The following is a 20,096-nucleotide window of genomic DNA, read 5'->3' on the forward strand; positions in this document are numbered from 1 at the left end:
TATATTAAACTACACGTTGAAAAAGAAAAACAAGAATAGACAATACTAAATTCTCAAATCTGAGATTTAATTTAGCTTTAGATATCTAAACTTTTGCATTTTGACATATTTGTTTTGACTGTAAAAATTGAAGTTTCATTTTATTTAAAATATCAAACAAACAGTAAAGACCATAAACAATGTGTTCTTTTGCATTTCCCCTTATTGAAAGATACAGTAATCAAACTTGTACTAGAAAATAAGTCTTGCTAAAAGAGAGCTCAGATATTTGAGAATAAAATTGAGTGGTGGAAGAGTAAGTACACAACACAATTTTCAAGTGTTGGATCTGGCTTGTATGCATTATCTTTTAATAGCTAATTTCTGTAAAGAATCCCACAAACCTGGTCATAGGCCCTAGTCCTTGCCAGAAACCAATAGATCAAAACACATTTGTGTCTAGTCCAAACCACTTCAAACTTAAAACAAGTGTGCAAAAAAAAAAAAGATAATGTTCAAGAAATGAAAACACCTTTCTTTTTTAACTCTATCTCAAATGCTTGTCTGATTTACCTCCGCATTTCCTGAAAATTTCTATTCTTCTAAAGATTCACACATGAAATTTCAGATGCGTTCATTCAGGTCAGAGGAGCAATGCTATGCTGATAGCTGCTTATCCCAATGGGCAACTGCATTTTACTTTTACTGAAGTTTATGTATGCTTTTATTCAAGTAGAACTCATTAAATTAATGTTAGTTATTTCTTTTTATGTACTTGCGGATACCTTGGTGGGTTGTTTGCAAGATTTGCTTGTTCATATAATTCACCTTCAGATATTCCTTTCAGTGGTCCATCAGTAATCAAAAATAAGTGGTAACTAGTATCTTGAATTGTTGTCTTTTTCCAGTTGGATCAGCATAAAACTTTTTAATACATGTTGAAATGATCAAGTTGAACAAAATTAGATGTGGTTCATTTGGTATTGGCTAACAGACTGAAAATATATTGGTAGCCTAAGTGAAAATGAGACACCCAAATTGGCTTATGTTAGTTAACTTTTTCCCTCTGTGTTAAACCATTTAATGTACACATCTTGTAAAAAGTAATAACTTTTCACAGAATTATTAAATTCTTGTTGTCAGAGCATTTTGCTGTACGTTAAATATCAGGTTGTTCTAAAAGTATGATGAATGACATTCTAATAGACTTAGGTTTAGCATAGAGTTCATCTTACACACACTTTAATTTTCAAAGTGTCCAATAGCCATTCTATAGTTCAATAGTGTCATATAATAGAAATCACAAACTCCAAGGCCTTGTACACGTATCTGAAACCTTTATGTGGAAAAGTGGTAAATCTCAAATGTTTTTTTTACTCCAAACTAAGTCTGTTGCACAATGGAGACAAATTTTAGTGTTTTCCTTTATACTTTGAGTCTTCATATTTTAAGAATCTGGGTTTTAGTATGATGATGATGGAATGAATGAACAATGAATGGAGCAAGGCTAGTTAGCTAATGGATTGATTACTAAAATGAACATCTGATTAGCTGGTAATTCCTCACATCATAGTAGTGACACTGATACTTTGTTCTTAACAATAAAAAAAAGCCTATGCTAGCAATATTTTGCAAGTTTAGGGGTTTTTGGTCTTGTTAAACTCAGACTGTAATTATGAGTTTTATTGAAATAATATAAAGTGGGCATGATAAAGGAATACAAATTTATGATAGTGATGTAACTATCAACCATACTATAGTGGAGTAGAACTTTTTGATCATATGATGTCAAACTATTTTAATTGTAGACTTGCATCTTGTTACAGAAGCTGGGAATATCTGTGCCTGTGTTACGTGACTGGATAGGGTTTAGTTCTCACTCCTTAACTTGAAAGTGAAGAGTATTTTTATTTTGGGCTGGACACTTCTCTTGTTTACTACTTCCCTAACTGAGTTGACAGTCTTTCCCTTGTAATTTGCATTTGTGGAAGCTGTTCTCTTGTTGAGGAGAAATGTTTTCTGGCATCCAGAGAACTGTATTTAGTGGATGTGGTATTGTGGGGAGGCACATGGAAGGGAGGAAAGGCAGTTAACAAGGACTACAAATAAAAGGAGAGAGAGGTAGTTGACAAGACTGTTAGCACATTTGCCTGTAATACTTCTGATATTGAGCATTGGGTGCAGGGCCATAGTGCATTAGTTTAACTTGATGGAGGAATATTAGTAGACACTTCACAAGACTGTCCATTTTGGTGTCCTAACTAGAGGTTTATTGCTTTATTTAATAGTAGTTGTCTCTAGTGGGAACCAGAGGACTTGCAAATAGTAGTTGTGTTTTCGGAAGGGGGAAGAGATGGACTCTGCTTGGCCCATGCCAAGGCACAGTATATTTAAAAAAAAAAAAATCTTGTTCTTTCAAACTAGTTTCGGAACAGTGGGCAGTAGCAGCAAAGGAGTTACACTAACTATGCTCTACTTGGAAAATATCAAATTTTAAAATTTGATCATTGTATAATACATTAAAATGACCTTATTAAGCCTGGCCTCATAGTTGAGTGCAAAGATTGAATCAGACTGACGCATAAAATAGTCTGATCGTGCCATTCCCTAAATATTAAGGATTGTCAAAGCTCTAAATTACTTCAACAGTTACAAAATATTGTAAAATTATAAATGAAAGACTGCTGTGATGCCATTTCAGGCTAATTGTACAGGAATTAATTATTTAAGTGCATAGGGTATGTATTTACTTGTCAACAAACAAACGTCTGTAATATATTTATAAATTACTTTTAATTGTTTCAGAGTAGCAGCTATGTTAGTTTGTATTCGCAAAAAGAAAAGGAGTACTTGTGGCACCTTAGAGACTAACAAATTTATTTGAGCGTAAGCTTTCGTGATGCATCCGATGAAGTGAGCTGTAGCTCACGAAAGCTTATGCTCAAATAAATTTGTTAGTCTCTAAGGTGCCACAAGTACTCCTTTTCTTTTTTAATTGTTTGTGCACTTAACATATTAGTGGTGCTTGCTTTGTACAGATTCATAAGGATATTAATCACGTAGATCTGAACTTAGCTCTTTGTGGTGTGAAAATTGGGTTGGCCTTCTATTATTCAACAACTGGCAAGAGAGGGAGAAATGGAAGAGAGATGAAACATTTCATTAGTGTGTTATAAGAATGTAAAGAAATTATGAATGACGCAAACATAATTTAGGTGAGCTGACTCTCCCTTAACTTATTGATGTTAAAAATTCTCAGGTTCACAGTGTCTCTTTCCCATTTTAAAGCCTTCATTGTTGAGACACCACATTACAGCAACTATCATTTGAGCGAAGGACTGTCTAAGAATCATTTTGGAATTAATCAATGCTATTCCCTAATCAATTACAGAGGTCACAGTTGAGTTGTATATAGATGTGATTCTTTCACTCTAGGGTTAATATATTGCTAATTAGAGTTTTACACCTTTGTCAGACTCAGCTCTGGTTCCCTTGGAGTAAGACCTACGGGCTGCAAATTAAATTCAAATCTCCCAGTTGATGGGCCACAAATTGTCATGGGGAATTGGATGCTATCGTGCCTGAAAACATGCCTTTCTGCTGAAGTTTTGGCATTTTGATTCCAAACGTCCAATGAAGTCAGTAGGAGAGTCCTAGCAAATGTTGTTTACTCAGAATTAGAAGAGGGAAGAAACTGTCTGAACTACTTAAGTGAATAAAGAAAAGTAGTACTAGTGGCATCTTAGAGACTAACCAATTTATTTGAGCATAAACTTTCTTGAGCTACAGCTCACTTCATCGATCTGATGAAGTGAGTTGTAGCTCATGAAAGCTTATACTCAAATAAATTGGTTAGTCTCTAAGGTGTCACTAGTACTACTTTTCTTTTTGCGAATACAGATTTACATGGCTGCTACTCTGATACTTAATTGAATGTAACCTCTGTCTATTTAAAGAATATTCACAAGCAGATTGTGATTTTCATTAATTTTACTTAATCAAATTTGACTAGCCTTCATAATTTTTTTCACTTTATAGAGGGATCGCAGATGGCTTACTCTGAGCATTTGGTATGGTATTGTCCCCATTTCCTAACTAGGTAATAGCTAAGGGTACGTCTACACTATGAAATTAGGTCGATTTTTATAGAAGTCGATTTTTAGAAATCGATTTTATATAGTCGATTGTGTATGTCTCCACTAAGCGAATTAAGTCAGTGGAGTGCATCCTCAATACTGTGGCTAGCATTGACTTACGGATTGGTGCACTGTGGGTAGCTATCCCACAGTTCCCACAGTCTCCGCTGCCCATTGGAATTCTGGGTTAAGCTCCCAATGCCTGATGGGGCAAAAACATTGTCGCGGGTGGTTTTGGGTACATGTCGTCAGTCACCCCTTCCTCTGGGAAAGCAATGGCGGACAATCATTTTGCACCTTTTTTCCTGGGCTACCCCTGCAGACGCCATAGCACGGCAAGCATGGAGTCCGCTCAGCTCACCGCTGGTGTTGTGAGCATTGTAAACACCTTGCGCATTATACTGGAATATGTGCAGAACTGGGCTAAGAGAAGCCAGCATGAGGACAATTGTGATGAGGACATGGACACAGACGTTCCTGAAAGCATGGGCTGTGGCAATTGGGACATCATGGTGGCAGTGGGGCTGGTTGATACAGTGGAATGTTGATTCTGGGCTCGGCAAACAAGCACAGACTGGTGGACTGCTAGTCTTGCAGGTATGGGATGATTCACAGTGGCTGTGAAACTTTCGCATGCATAAGGCCACTTTCCTTGAACTTTGTGAGTTGCTTTCCCGCACCCTGAAGTGCAGGAATACTAAGATGAGCGCTACCCTGTCAGGTGAGAAGCGAGTGGCGATAGCCCTGTGGAAGCTTGCAACGCCTGACTGTTACTGGACAGTAGGGAATCAATTTGGAGTGGGCAAGTCTACTGTGGGGACTGCTGTGATCCAAGTAGCCAGTGCAATCACTGACATTCAGTTATCAAGGGTAATGACTCTGGGAAATGTGCAGGTCATACTGGGTGGCTTTGCTGCAGTGGGGTTCCCTAACTGTGGTGGTGTGATAGATGGAACACACATCCCTATCTTGGCACCGGACCACCTTACCAACCAGTACGTAAACCGCAAAGGGTACTTCTCAATGGTGCTGCAAGCACTGGTGGATCACAAGGGAAGTTTCACCAACATCAGTGTGGGATGGCTGGGAAAGGTGCATGACGCTCACATCTTTAGGAACTCAGGGCTGTTTGAGCAGTTGCAAGAAGGGACTTACTTTCCAGACCAAAAAATAACTGTTGGGGATGTTGAGATGCCAGTAGTTATCCTTGGGGACCCAGCCTACCCCTTGCTCCCATGGCTTATGAAGCCGTACACAGGCAGCCTGGACAGTAGTAAGGAGCAGTTCAACTATAGGCTGAGCAAGTGCAGAATGGTGGTAGAATGTACCTTTGGACGTTTAAAAGCTCGCTGGCGCTGTTTGCTGATGAGGTTAGACCTCAGCGCAACCAAAACTCCCATTGTTATTGCTGCTTGCCGTGTGCTCCATAATATCTGGGAGAGTAAGGGTGAGATGTTTATGGCGGGGTGGGAGGTTGAGGCAAATCACCTGGCGGCTGATTTTGAGCAGCCAGACACCAGGGTGATTAGAAGAGTACAGCTAGGCGCGCTGCGCATCAGAGAGGCTTTGAAAACCAGTTTCATGACTGGCCAGGCTATGGTGTGACAGTTGTGTGTGTTTCTCCTTGATGCAAACCTGCCCCCTTTGTTGATTTGATTTCCCTGTAAGCCAACCACCCTACCTTCTTCGAAATAAAGTAACTATTGTTTTGAAACCATATATTCTTTCTTTTATTTTTTAAAAAAGTGAGAACTGACAAGGTATCCCGGGTGGGGTGGAGTGAGGTGGGGTCGGGGAGGAGGGAAGGACAAGGCCACATTGCTTATTGTAGCCACACTACAAATCAAAACTGTTTGAATGACAGCCTTGTGTTGCTTGGGCCATCCTCTGGAGTGGAGTGGCTGGGTGCCCGGAGCCTTCTCCTTCCCCTCCCCCCCCTTCCCTGTGTTCTTGGGCGTCTGCGTGAGGAGCATATGGAACTTGGGGAGGAGGGCAGGTGGTTATACAATGGATGCATTAGCGGTGTGTGTTCTTGTTGGCTTTCCTGCAGCTCCAACAGACGCTTCATCATGTCAGTTTGCTCCCCCATTAGTCTCAGCATCGCTTCCTGCCTCTGCTCTTCGCGCTCACTTAATGCTTTCCTGGCCTCTGCCACTGAATGCCTCCAAGCATTAAGCTGTGCCATATCAGTGTGGGAGGATTGCATGAGCTCGGAAAACATGTCATCGCGAGTGCGTTTTTTTTCACCTTCTAATCTGTGATAACCTCAGGGATGGAGATGATAGGGGGAGCATAGAAACATTTGCACCTGGGGGGGGGGAGAAAAAGGGAGAGTAAAATTTAAGATAATTTCTGAGACTTTCACAGTGAATCAAGCAATTCACAGCAGACAGCACATGTGCTTTAGGAACAAGGTCGCATTTTGTACTTTTATATTGAGCGCCTGCTGGTATGGTGACACATCACACACGGCTGGGCAACAGAATTCGGTTTCCAGGCAGCCATGGTAAGCATTTTGGTACGTGGGATTTGCTTCTTATGCCTTCATAACATGTGGGAATGGTTTCAAACTTCAGTGCCATCCTTTCCCATAGCAAGCAATGCCGTCTGGGTTTCACATTCATATTTTACAAAAGGAGGGGCTGCAGTTTTCGGGTGGGTGTGCAGCACACACCTCCCCACGCCCCACTGTGTGGCTATTCTCTGGGATGATCCTTTTCCCGCCTCCCCCTGCCATGTGGCTATTCTCTGGGACGATCCCTTCTAGCCAAGCGCAAACAGCCAGCATGACCGGGGTCTAATGTGCCGGGGATCACCAAACAGAGGGGATTACTGTCTCCTTACCAAACTTCCCCTATTTCAACCAGGTGACCATGAATGATATCACTTTCCTGTGGCTGACACAGAAAGATAAAGACCAAATGGTGCATGAATGTGACCAAAACCCAGGACCATTCGCTGCCATGCTTTGTGCCGCAGTGATCCCAGACCACTTGGCCACACTGACCAAACAGTAAATGAAATTCAAAATTTCCCGGGGCTTTCCTGTGTACCTGGCTAGTGCATCAGAGTTCAAAGTGCTGTCCAGAGCGGTCACATTGGAGCACTCTGGGATAGCTCCCAGAGGCCAATACCGTCGAATTGCGTCTGCACTAGCCCAAATTCAACCCAGCAAGGTCGATTTTAGCGCTACTCCCCTCGCCGGGGGGGAGTACAGAAGTCAATTTGAAGAGCCCTTTAGGTCAACAGAACGGGGTTGGCTGTGTAGACGCATTCATTTTAAAATTGACCTAACGCAGCTAAATTCGACCTAATCCTGTAGTGTAGGCCAGGGCTTATAGGGAAAGGACACAAACATGGACAAAGCAAATTAGTTTTAAAATTTAAGTGAATATTTGAGGACAAAGCTTTTGTAGTTTGCGCATAGCTTTATTGAATCCAGTTGAGTTCTGACAGAAGTTTGGACTTAATGTAATGGTTTAACTGGTTAGGCTGAAAGGCTTTAGTTTATACTTGCAGAGGGCTGAGCAAAATTGTCATGTCTTAGTCATAGAATATGAGACTATTTGGGGAAATAGAAACGATTAAAAGAACACAAAGATCAAAGTGATCTGTGAATCAAGTTCAGATCAGGCAATATATGCTTGCTTTCAGAGAACTTCATGAATACTATAGAAGATTCAGGTTCTCCAGTGAAGGTGACAGATAATTTTGAACTTTTCAGTGGCTTACCCAGAATTTTTTTTTCAGTCAAAGGTTAAGGCTTTAAAGTGGTTTCAATTGACTTTATTGCAGCTGCCGTCTTGAATTTCCTCTAATGGAAGAGTGTCAAAGCAGCCACTTTAGAAGGTTTTAAAGCTTAATTTTTTAGTCTCATCCCTTCTTTCCCCAAGATCTGTGTTTTTTTGTTTGTTTTTGTTTTTTAATTTTACATTAATCTTTTTCTACGTACACTCAGGCAGAAAAAAGGGTATATTTCTTCTCCAGAGGTCTTTTGATAGCCCTCTTTCCTGCTATATTCCCACAGACTGGAAGGGCCAAAATTGGAACTGTGTTGGTTAAGAGTGCGTGTGACTCCCATTATTACCCATCCATGCTGCTACTACTGCCATCATCAATAAGAAATGGTGAGGGAGTGATTACTAGAGTGCTTTCAAATCCGGTAAACTGCTGCTGGAAATCATAGATTGTAAAATAGAGAACTTTTTCATACTGCATCACCTCCAGATGCGGTGGAGGATTACTATATCAGAAGGCTGCTGTTGATGTCAGTTTCGCTGTTCTGCTGTTGCCCCCCTCTTGGCTCACTTGAACTACGAGCAGAATTGCTGGCACAATTTATCTTCTGTAGAGGAATTACAAAAATGTGCAGATATATGGGAAATGTGGGATCTCAGTGATGGCACGCCAAATGTAACCTTGGTTAATGATTGGGATTTGAGGCACAATATTGATATCCAGTCTGATGACATGGAGCATACCGTAGCTTGTATGTTTTATGTTTCATACTATCTAGTGCTCCTTTCCTTGTGGAGAAATCAGTCACGTGCAGAAGTTGGGTGCATCACAGAAAATGCAGTATGATCTGTATATGTTGGACTCTTGACTGGCAAAACAAATCCTTCACCATGCAGGTACAGTTCTTTAAGATCCTGTCAGATTTGAATTTTGAATGTTGCCTTTTCTTTTGTGAAGAGAAGGGCTTGATAACTGCTGTATACATTGAAATTGACCCTAGCCCTCATATACTGGTTTAAATCTTATGGACTGTGTGATGTCACTATACAACTGTCTTTTTTAGATTAATTTGGGAATATTGAAAAAGTAAAACAAGTTTAGTAGGAACAGATACTGAGATGAATTGAGACTTTTTCTTGCTTATGTAAGCAAGAATTGAGATACAGGATAAAAATGGCAAAAATCAAATGTATTTAAATATTAACATATCACTGGTGCTTTTGTAGAAGTGGTTCATCATTCACTCTCATTTCCTTGCCTTCCCAAACAGTTTTGTAATCTAATTTTTTCCTCCAACTATAATCACCAGAAATAAAAGAACAAACCATATAAAGTGTGGTGTTAGCCTTCTAACCAACATAGCTTGTGCCATGTGTATCTATAAGAAGATTCTAGGATGGTCACTCTGGGCATGTCTGCACTGCAATGGAAGCTGAAGGTTCAAGCTCAGGCTCAAGCCTGACCACCTTTCCATCTAAGTACAAATTACGCTAACTCAGGGCTCAGATCCAGGGTCACAGGATCCTGTGGGGCTGGAAGGTTCGAGTCTGAATCAAGCCAGAACCCAGGCTTCAAGCCCTGTTGCTTTGCCGTGTAGACGCAGCCCCACTGGATTCATGCTCAGGGAGTCTGCCATAACTGTTCCAGAGCCCACCGGACTATTTTTTTTTTGGTCATCTGTACAGTCAAGTTTTCCCACACTGCACCAAGAACAAATGGCTACAGCAGCCACATTTTGGGAGGGTGCTAAGAAATCTACAATGTGGGTGTTTGGACTTGGGCCTGCATAATGCCGTCTAGAGACCCAGTGTTCAACAGTTCCTAATCTGTATTTACAAGAGTATAGATGCTCAAACCCTACAAACCGAGGGTTTGTTACCTTGAGTTCTGCTAATCCTGGTCTTAAGTTGCAGTGTAGACGTACCCTTTGTGTGTCACTCTGAAAGCAAGAATATCTGAGTCTGTGTGAAGTGAAGGAAACCTCTACTAAGCATGGTTGAGAATATCACCAAATTGAATCATCAGTGGGATTTGCAGTCTTTTAGCATCCAATTTTAAAGATCTCAGCTATTTTGACTTTATTAATTGCAGCTGTACACTGTAGAGCTATGGTAAGGCACATATCTATGCCATCCCAGGAGTTGTAGGCCATTATGATATCAGAGGTAACTCAGCCAATCACCAACCTTACTCAACAGCTAATTTGCATGCAACTCTTTTTTGGTTGTATGAGAGAGGCCCAACTGCCACATCTATGCAGCAGCATGAGCTTTCAACTCTGTGTGTGTGTGTGTGTGTGTGTGTATGTATATAAAGCTGTTTACAGTACATTTCTACAAAGAAACTTGTTTCTAGACTGTTTTACCAGTTTACTACATCAGGTATAGAATACAAAGCGATTTCTTGCAAAATTATTTTGCGAAGCATGTTTTTAATGAATTTTTTTTTCTCTGGTATCTTTCAGACAACTTTGTTTCAAATTTGCTCCTGTGTCTAACTAGGGTAGCTAATGATGCTTTTCCTTTAATTGGTGGTCACACTAAAGAATAGTTACCGGGGTAATTGTATTATAATTACTTCTTTTTCAAGTAACTGGTGTTGCTTTGTGTCCAAGGTGTTTAAGCTGTTGCTTACCAAGTCCCCAATTTGTCTAAAAAAAAAAATCAAACTTCACTAATTTTTTTATATATATCATGTACATGCAGAATTTTATTAAATGTAATTTAAATAAAGAGGGACTCAAGCTTTTGAGCATGATAATAAATATTAAAGAATGGAATAATCAATACATCAATTATTTGCTTATCTTATACATCAAGATGTTCTGGGTCTTAATATGTATGTATTTGTTGGTCACCTTCAAATTGGAATAGATTGTGGAGCAAAGGTATAGCTTATTTTTTGTCTTGAGGTATAAAGTTGCTTGAGATGAAAACTCCAAATATCTGGTCACTACACTGGCCATAATTGTAGTAAGTGACCATTTCCAAGAATGCAACTTCCTTCTATGTTACCCAGTCATAAATAGGAGCTGATTGTGGTATAAGAACTTGAATAGAATAACAAGTGGGGTTTGTGACTTGATGTGGGGCGCTAGAGGGAAGGTCAGATGACTCTTTACCCGTCAGATGCATATTTAAAATTAATGCCTTAATCATTTTATGTATCCTCTCGCTATTTTTTTAATTTGAAAGATATTTACTTTTAGGATGCTTAAAATAGAAAAAGGGATGCTAATATATTTTTGAGTTCCTAGAATTAAAGTCAGATCTGGGTCTTGCACAGAAATTCCACTTGTACCAATACTCAGACATCTATGTTATGCTGCCATTGCCCATCTGGTCCATTGTACAGGCTTAATTTGTACTGATCAAAATAAATACCTGACTTTTGTTACTCACCTCAGTTCACCACCTCTGTAGTACTTGTACTCTGAAGATGCAGCTGAATCAGAAATAAATGTTTGGGGTTTTGTTCTTGTTTTAGGGTTTTACTGGTCCTCACCTTGAAGGTGTCCTTAGCTGTGGAGGTAAAGGCAAATACTAAAGCTGTCAACCACTGGCAGCTGGATAGTATTAAATAAGAATAAAATGCTGTGTGGTTAATATCTAGATTTGTGCAGTAACTTTTCTTCTGTGTTCTTCCTTCTCACCTGTCCTGTTAGCTTGGAAGATGCTGATTCCAGGGTCTGAGGCTTCAGAGCATTCTGCCAAGCCTCTACATAATAGCTAGAAAGGGCCTAGGGAGGTGCTTGGCCTTCTCAACAGCACTCCTATCCTCTCCAGGGGGTAAATAGTATCCTTGTTGAAGTCAGCAGTGGTTGGCTGATAACATTTGAATCAACAAAATACAGAATCTTCAGAGATCAGATCTTATGTCAGGGTTATATCCAGATAAAGATCTGCACCTGGACTGCCAGAGTCTCAGAAGCACAGGCCTCTCTTGAGCCTTACATCAAAGTTACCTTTTGAGTACACAGGTAAGTCTTAGTTTGTTTTGCAGAGACATGGAATACTGTTACCAGCTTCAAAAGATTTATACTTCTTAGGTCTGTATGCTTGCATTCATTTAGACTGTCACTGCAGTGTTATGTTAGTGCATGCAGTGCAATCTGTGAACTAAGATGTCATATGGTTTCCTGTAGTTAATATTAGACTAATAGGGTGTTTGAATTGGTATGGAATTAGGTCTTTGACAAAAGGTTTAGATGCCAGCTCAAGTGATGGCCTACTAATTAAATGTCTGAATGTTATTGTTGGGACCTTGAGAACTGAACTTGATTCATTAAGCTTTTTCCAAAAAATGTTTCAAGTGCAAGAAATTGAAAAGAGTGAATTGAATGGGGAGAAAGAATCCTTGTCTACTTCTTTAACCAGTAGATTTGTGAACTGCTTTATTTCCATGAAAAAGTAGATTTCTGTACATGATTGTCTTTATACTGTTCCAAATCCATTTCTCAATTTTACAAGGGAACAAAATGTCCAGTTCTTTTCTCTAGCTCTGAACTGGTGCCCAGAATGATATAAAGGTACTAAAGACCCATGTGAAACAAGCTACTATACATGCAGTAATAAAGATCAGAACCCAGGATCTTCTGGGTTAGGATCTTCTAGTTTAATCTGCTGTATCATCTTCATAAATCTGTAGCCTCTAATTGCATCTGACCATTTAAAAAACATTTGTCATTTTTCATTGTTTTCTTTATCTGACTGATTAGTCACCAGATAGATATGACATTTATTTATCTGCACCAAGAAAGAGGCATCAAAGGTAACTTTAGAGGATGACTTAAAAAGGCATATATACATATTTATAATGCAGATTTAGGTAGATTCTGTGGCAGAGGAGTGTGTTCTCATTATTGCGCTTTGATCTAGTGCAATTTGTATTGTTTGAATCTCTTTCAACAGACTAGCGTGACAAGGATTTGTTTCTGGACTTGAGGTGGCTGGCCACCTAGCTAATTGAAGCTGAATCATCAATTTATTTTGTTCGTACTCCTAAATCAGTGAACCATTTCTAAACATGTGTATTTAACCACACCAGTCTGGCCCTTCAGGCAGTAATATACATTTGGATCTTTCTGAAACGTCAGGTTATTGCATGGTCCAAGAGGAATTTTTTTGGAAGCCACTGGTATATGAGTTCCTGGTCCTTTTTTTGGAAGGAAACCTAAAAGTGCAATAGGGTCCTGGAGGAGGTGAGGCGATCGATAGCTGAATCTAGCTGTGCCGCCTCAGTGGTTTCTTGAGACCTGTAAAAAAGATAATATTATGTATATTCACATTCCAAACTAGCATAGTTTTTATGTGGAAAGGACAGCACTTCATATAACAGCCTATAAAAGAACTTCTCAGTCATTAGATAAGAGCACACACTGAGCTCTGGGGGTTTTATGTCAATAGTAAAAGATCAATTATAGCAGATAAAATTCAAATCAGTGTGGTGTAACCAGTAGTTAGAAAAATGGGAATCAGCCAGCATCCTGGATACCTCACTGACCGCAGTCAGACCAGGGCACAGTACAGATGGTTCTAATGGCTCTAAAAGACCACCTTATGGTCATGGACACAGCAAAATGTTCATGTGTAGGCTGCTGGACCTCTCTGCAGTCTTTGACACAGTGCTACTGACAAGGTGGTACTAGCACACCTATATGACATAGCAGGAGTAGATGGTCCAGAACTACAGTAGCTGCAATTGTTTCTCTCTGGCAGAATTCAGAGAATGATGATGGGTAACTGCTCCTCCTTTCTAAAGGCCCTCACCTGCAAAGTCCCATAGGATCCATACCTTCTCTGTCTTCTCTTGAATATCTATGTGAGACCGCTGTGGGTAGAGTGAGACCTCATGGGCTCAGTTGCCAATACTGTGCTGATGGCACTCAACTATATATATCATTCTCAACTTATACAACCAGTGCCACTACTAACCTAAGAATGCCAAAAGAAATCAGCTGTTGGGTGAAGAACAGCTGCCTCAAGCTGAACCCAGGGAAGGCTAAAGTGATGCTGATCAGAAAAAGACAAATGAATAGAAGAACTGGCAGAGACGTTGTCTCCACCTTTTATTGAAGGCATACAGCTCCCATTTGTCAAAGTGGTGTTAGACTCCCCACTTGATATGCATGACCAGGTTGCATCAGTTTTTAAAAATGCCTTTCAATTCCAGCTTGCTAGGAAACTTCTTCCCTTCCTCCCAGATGAGGACCTGGTCACAGTGATCCAGAATACTGAATTTAGCTTTTGTAACTTTTATTATTTCCATTATTTATAGAAATAGAGGGGGTTCTGGCAGTGAAAATGGTAGACACCTAGACTTTTTTTTCCTATAGGAAGAGATGGAAAAGATTGAGACCATTTACTTTAGAGAGGAGGAAATAAAGATATTCAAAACAATGAATGAATGGTCTAGCAAAGGCAGATTGGGAATATCTGTATATCCTTTTTCCTCAGACTATGTCTACACTGCACACCTTACGACTGTGTGGCTGTTATAAGGTGTGCTGGGTAGTTGCTCTTTATCGCTGGGAGAGAGCTCTCCTGGCAACAAAATAAAACCATCCCAACCAGGGGCAGTAGCTTTGTCGCCAGGAGCGCAGATCCCCCCCACGAAGTGTTGTCCACACTGGTGCTTTTTGTCGTTAAAACTTTTGTCATTTGCCTAATACAGTGACAAGGGGACAATCTGTGAAAGGGTAAGAAGCAAATCTAGTGAAAAAGAAATACTCCCATTCTCTTCTCCTTCCCTTCCTTCCCCAACAACATAAAATTAGTCTGGGGCAGTCTGCCCTAAGCAGGGCCAGGGAATGCAATCTAGGACACTATGACATGGAGTCCTTGTGGGTTCTTCCCCTGTGTCATAGTACTGCCACCCTTCATTTGGAGTGAGTGGTGGCAGCTTCCCTCCATTTCGGGGTGTGTGTGTTGGGGGGGCAGGGGAGAGAATGAGAATTCCTAGTATAATGGCTCTTGGAGTTAAATTTCCACTGAGATACTGGGGCATTCACACCTCCAAAGTATTGTTTTGAAGCTCCCTACAGACTTAAGACTTGTCTACACAGGGGTTTTTGTTAGCATTAATTCAAGCTAGTATGAATTGAAAATGCCTGTGTACACACAATGCAAACCCTTAAAGCACACTGACTCTCTATTTGCTGCAAATTCTGCTTTCTGCTTTCAGAGTGGAGTAAACTGCAAATATAGTTAGTGCAGATTGTTGTTCATGTGCCCACAATACTTTTGCACGCTGCTTGGCAGTCCTTCCACTGCTATCCCATGCTGCTTTGAGGGTATCTTTGACTGACCTGTCTGTTTACCTGTGCCATCCACTGCTAAGGGATCAAGTTGACAGGATGTCTCCTCCACCCTTTAAAAACTGGTGAGAGGCCAGGATCAGCTCATTTGCTCCTGGATTTCAGTATATCAGCATTGCAGCAATATTTGTGCAGCCACAAGGAGCTGGGGTGCGATTTTTTTGATCTGGTAATCTGGTGAGAAATGACTGGTTGCAAAAGCTTGCTGTACTAACACCACCATAAGAATCTTTTTGAGAACAACACTAAACAGAGGGCCAAGAAGGGTCACAGCCAGGATGTTAAGCAGTACAATATAAAGATCAGAGCTCAGAAAAATGTACAAAAAATCCTGGGGATGCCAGAAACGATGCCAGAAACAAGTCCAGAAGTCCCATGTGACCAGTCTGCTCTATGAAGAGTTGGGCAGGTTTTTTGCTGGCATGCCACTAGAACCCAATCCCCTTGTGAGCAGTGGTGTCCCTGCTGAGGACACTGGCCCCCTGAGGATGGTCACAGTTCATGGGTGGAGGACAGTGAAGTGATCTCCTCATATAGCCAGGATCTCTTCAGCACTCGAGACCCTCAGAGAGGCCCAATTTCCAGCCGTATCCCAGCGCAGGTTACAGCAGGAAGATCCTCTCCAGGAGACTTTTTCATGTAAGTATGTATCTTTACAATTTATTATTATGCTATACAGCTGTGCTAGCTTCTGTTCTGGGTGCCCAGTGGTGGCTTCCATTTGGGTTGTATGTGAACTACCAGCCTTTCTGAGCCTCCTGCCCTCACCCAACACTGTTCCTCCCCTTTGTTCTGCCTTCCCTAAAAATATTTTCAAAATGGCAGCTGGGTCAGGTAATCAACTTCTATCTTGTGCTAATACCCTGACCATCAACTGTTCACAAACCCATGTCATGAAGGGATATACCCATCTACTAACTTCCTAGCAAATATTGCCCATTCTCTCTATTCGCATGCTGAAAATGGTGGCCACATGGCACAGCTACAACTTTCCCCTTCCATAGTGTGATACTTTCATTTGAATCTATGTAGTGTGTGAAATTCGACGGTTTTCTAAGACAGTCATTTGGGGGGCAAAAAGTTTGGTTAGTTTTCAGTTTACATGAGGTATATATGGGTATAGGCATTTGTAGCAGGGTGCTGGTGCAAAAGCACCTAATTAGCCCCTGCCCAGTCAGCTCCAATCAGGGGAAACAGATTGTGGCTGATGAAAAAGGCCTGATGCTGGCCTGAGGATTGGCAACACCTGCTGACCTTACAAGCCAAGGGCTATAAAGGTTGGGAGGGAGCCAGAAAGCAGGGGGGCAGCCAGGAAGAAGTCAGTCAGGGAGGGAACTGGAGGCCTCCTAACTGATGGCTGGCTCTGCCTGTAAAGGAGGAGATTAATCCTGTACGTAGATGGACACTGGTGGTGAGATGAAGTTAAGTAAATAAAGACATGGGTGTCGCACAACCCCGAAGCCTCTCTGAGCCTTATTGGGGAGGGCAAGTGGGCCTCAGGAAGAGAGGTGGGTTGTGAACCCTGTTACAGCATTGCATGCCTATATAGCTAATAGAGCTAATGATTCTTGCAGAAATGTATATAGTCTGTAACAATGTTGCATTGCAGGAAGAGATTAGGTTAGGAATTGCATGACTACAGCTCTTAAGGCAATTGACAGAGGTATATCAAATATCACTTTAATCATTATTGCAGTGAAGTAGACAAAGGAGGCATAACGGCCTTCCATAGGTTATATATTTAATAGAAAAAGACTGGGAGCTGTTAAGGTTTTAATCAATGTAGAACCCAATCTCCTTTTCTTTGCACTTTCTGAATCTCTGCAGGAGAGAGAGAACAGACTGAAGACTGAGAAAGTGCTCAATTTTAGTATGGACATTCAGCAGCATTACCATTGTTCCTGGTATAGCTTGCAACTCCTTTGCACTTCTGAGAGGACCATCTTGGTGAATAATTCACAACATATCTCTCTTGTCTACCCTTTGCCTTTTAAGCCCCTTCTCTGCTCCTAGTCACCTGCCTCAGTGTAAGTCTTCAAGAGTCAGGACAGCCTAAAGGGGATGCAGAGGGAAATGCTATCCAGCTCCCTCTTGATTCATCCCTACCTTCATCTCAGTGCCCCAATCAGGAATATCTTGCATGCATAGAAGTACCTTCAAGGCACAGCATTAACTGCAAGCCCCAAACTGGGAACACCAATTGCAGCATCCTATTTAGCCCACATGCACACACCACTTATCTCTGAGGTCTCCCGACTGCGATGAATCTCAAGGGATGGAATTCGGAGATGTCACTGCTTCTGTGGAAACAGTACTAATATGAACAATAGCTATTTTTTTCGTTTCTCTGCTCCCCCAGCCATAGTACCTTCAAGAACAGAGCCTTCATCAATGGCTCAGTGACTGGCAACTTGAGAGGGAAGAAATGGAGGTCCAAAGAGAAGATGTTTAGAGCCCTACTTACAGACTAGTAAAAAACCAAACACCCCCCCCCCCCCACACACACACACACATATATATATATATATATATATATATATATCAAGAACTGGATGGTGTGTTTAATGTATGAGAGGGAGGTATACAGGCAGCTATCCAGAGACACCATTGAACTGGCCCAGGACAGCATTGTCATATGGCCAAAGACACTGTGGAGAAAGGTAAGGGCGTACAAAAGCAGCTCCTGGAGGTGATGAACAGGCAGAACGCTCTGCTGGAATGCATGCTGCTGTTAGGCCAGCAGGCAATGCAGTGCCCTCAGCGAGGACCCAGTCATGTTCATCAGACCCTGGATAATACTGGGAACGACATGGATGTCCTCTCCCCAGCCCCAGCACAGGGCAGCAAGAACACCCCCATATGGGAGGCCAGGAAATTTGAGTCAACCTGTGCACCTGGCAACTTTGAGCCCTGGCAGTGAACCTCAGAAGGCACAAAGACTAGAAGCAGCAAATGCAAGACATACCCCTCCCTCTGAACAGGAACCTTCCCACCTCCCCACAACTGCACTGCATGTGAATGTTGCACTTTTTCACTTTAGAGCTGTTTCATGTTTTAATCCCAATGAGAAAAGTTTGTAGTGTTTTCAAAGTTTTATTTTTGGTGGTGGTTTACTGTTAGAATTTGTTCAATAAAAAACATTGAAGTCTCAAAGCATTCACAATGTATGACACACAAACACTAGTTTTCAACTTAACAGGTTTTAACCAGTTATTAAAGTATACATACTACAGTCAAACAAAAAAACACCATAATGTGCCACTTCTGACATCTGTAAAATCAACTACAGTGCTCAAAATCCAACCCTCCTTTCCCTGAAGACACAGCTGCACATTTTCAGGCACCAGTCTCAAAGAAAAAACAAAATATATCCCTGACAGTACTGTCCTTGTGTTTTACATTTTGTAGTGGGTGCCTTGCTGGCTGCCCATGTTGCTGAGCAATTCTCTACATCTCAGCCTCCCACCCATCACTGAGACTTTCTCACAGATATTGTGTAAAATATAACATGCAGCTATAATCCTAAGCAAGTATTGTTCAGCAGCCTCTAACCTTGTCATAAGACAGCACCGCCTCACTTTCAAATGGCCAAATGCCCACTCCACTCTCATTTTGTAACTTCTAAGGCAATAGTTAAACTGTTTCTTTCTTCTATCAGTGTGCCTTGAAACAGGGGATAAGCCAGCTCTCCTAGGCTTGTGCGCAGTTCTGTACAGGGAAGATTGTTTTCATTAGGCACTGTTGATTGTGCAGTGACCTATATGGGTACAGGCTCAGATAAGATCTTATAGACACTCAGATGCCATTGGACCCTTGGAAGAATACAGGAAGTAGTTCATCATCCACATTTTATGTTCAAAATTGCAATGGTGATGCAATATCTACTTTGCCTGCGTGCGAAGGCATGCAAATCTTTGTTTGCCAAATGCTCTTTTGACATGCCCTTCAAAACTGTCCTCACATGGTGGGAGTTTGGCCCATGACTTGTCCATTGTGCTTCAGTCTAGCCATCAAAATCGATTCAGGTCTCTGTTGGTCTTTTTCCTCTCACTCTGGTCATGCGCACTGTTACTAACTTCCTTGCTGCTGAAAGTGCAGCTGATCCATCACTCCCAAGTTTTAGCAAGATCTCTGAAACAGTAAGCTCCCTTTGTTTTGACAACATTGAACTCAGATTCACCCCACCCAATACAAAATAAGATGACGCAGTCACATTTTGTTACTGTATATACAGTAGCAAGTATATTGCAGAAGTCAGGAGTGAGTGCATCACAAATTGCATGCACAGGTATGAAGCAGTGCTTGTCAGTTGTGCTGGTAATGGTGCCTGTTTCAATTCACATGTTATCTGTGTTCCATTTATGGAAATCAGTGAACAGCAAGGACAAAATATCTGTATCAGGTGACCTCTAATTACTGTGGTTCCTTTGACACTGTGAGACCCACAAGCCATATTGACATGTACAGCAGGTAGAAGCATCCTTGTGTCTGCTTCCTCTTATGTACTGTACAAGTTATGGGATTCTTCAGCACCTCTACTGGTGATAGACTTTGCTATTTCACTATTGGAAAAACCTCCAGCAAAGAGGAGTGTTCCTACACCCTCAGGTACATTTTGAAATATATATATTTGACTTGCTTGTTGGATGCCATGTTTGGAAATTTTTTCACGGAGGTACAATGTGTCCACCAATCACCTAATATTTCTTACATCTAGCCTTTGATCCTGTCGGGCATGGCCTTTCTGCAGTTCTTAGAATTACTGTTGTCTTATCTGTCAAAGACTTCAATTATGGAATTAGCTTTGTCAAATGCTTTTAGTGTTTGCCTCAAGTACTCAACAGCCAATTTAATGAATGTGGTGGAATTTGTCTCCAGCCATCATTTTATAAAAGCCATTGCATCCCTGATTTCTTTGTTACACGCTC

General features: G+C 41.2%; 1 protein-coding gene across 7 annotated transcripts in view; it reads left to right on the plus strand.

Annotated features, from left to right (window-relative positions):
* The window catches only part of APC (APC regulator of WNT signaling pathway), a 201,085-nt gene that overhangs the window by 2,483 nt on the left and 178,506 nt on the right, over window positions 1-20,096 (plus strand). For 3 of the 7 annotated variants that reach the window (XM_037901544.2, XM_037901540.2, XM_043547781.1), the window contains exon 2: window positions 8,632-8,749. The exons of the other annotated variants lie outside the window; for them this stretch is intronic. The gene's annotated coding sequence lies outside the window, so the exon portion shown is untranslated. The remainder of the gene's footprint in view (window positions 1-8,631; window positions 8,750-20,096) is intronic. 7 annotated transcript variants of the gene reach the window in all.

The sequence above is a fragment of the Chelonia mydas genome, chromosome 5 (assembly GCF_015237465.2).
Source record: "Chelonia mydas isolate rCheMyd1 chromosome 5, rCheMyd1.pri.v2, whole genome shotgun sequence".
Classification (NCBI taxonomy): Eukaryota; Metazoa; Chordata; order Testudines; family Cheloniidae; genus Chelonia; species Chelonia mydas.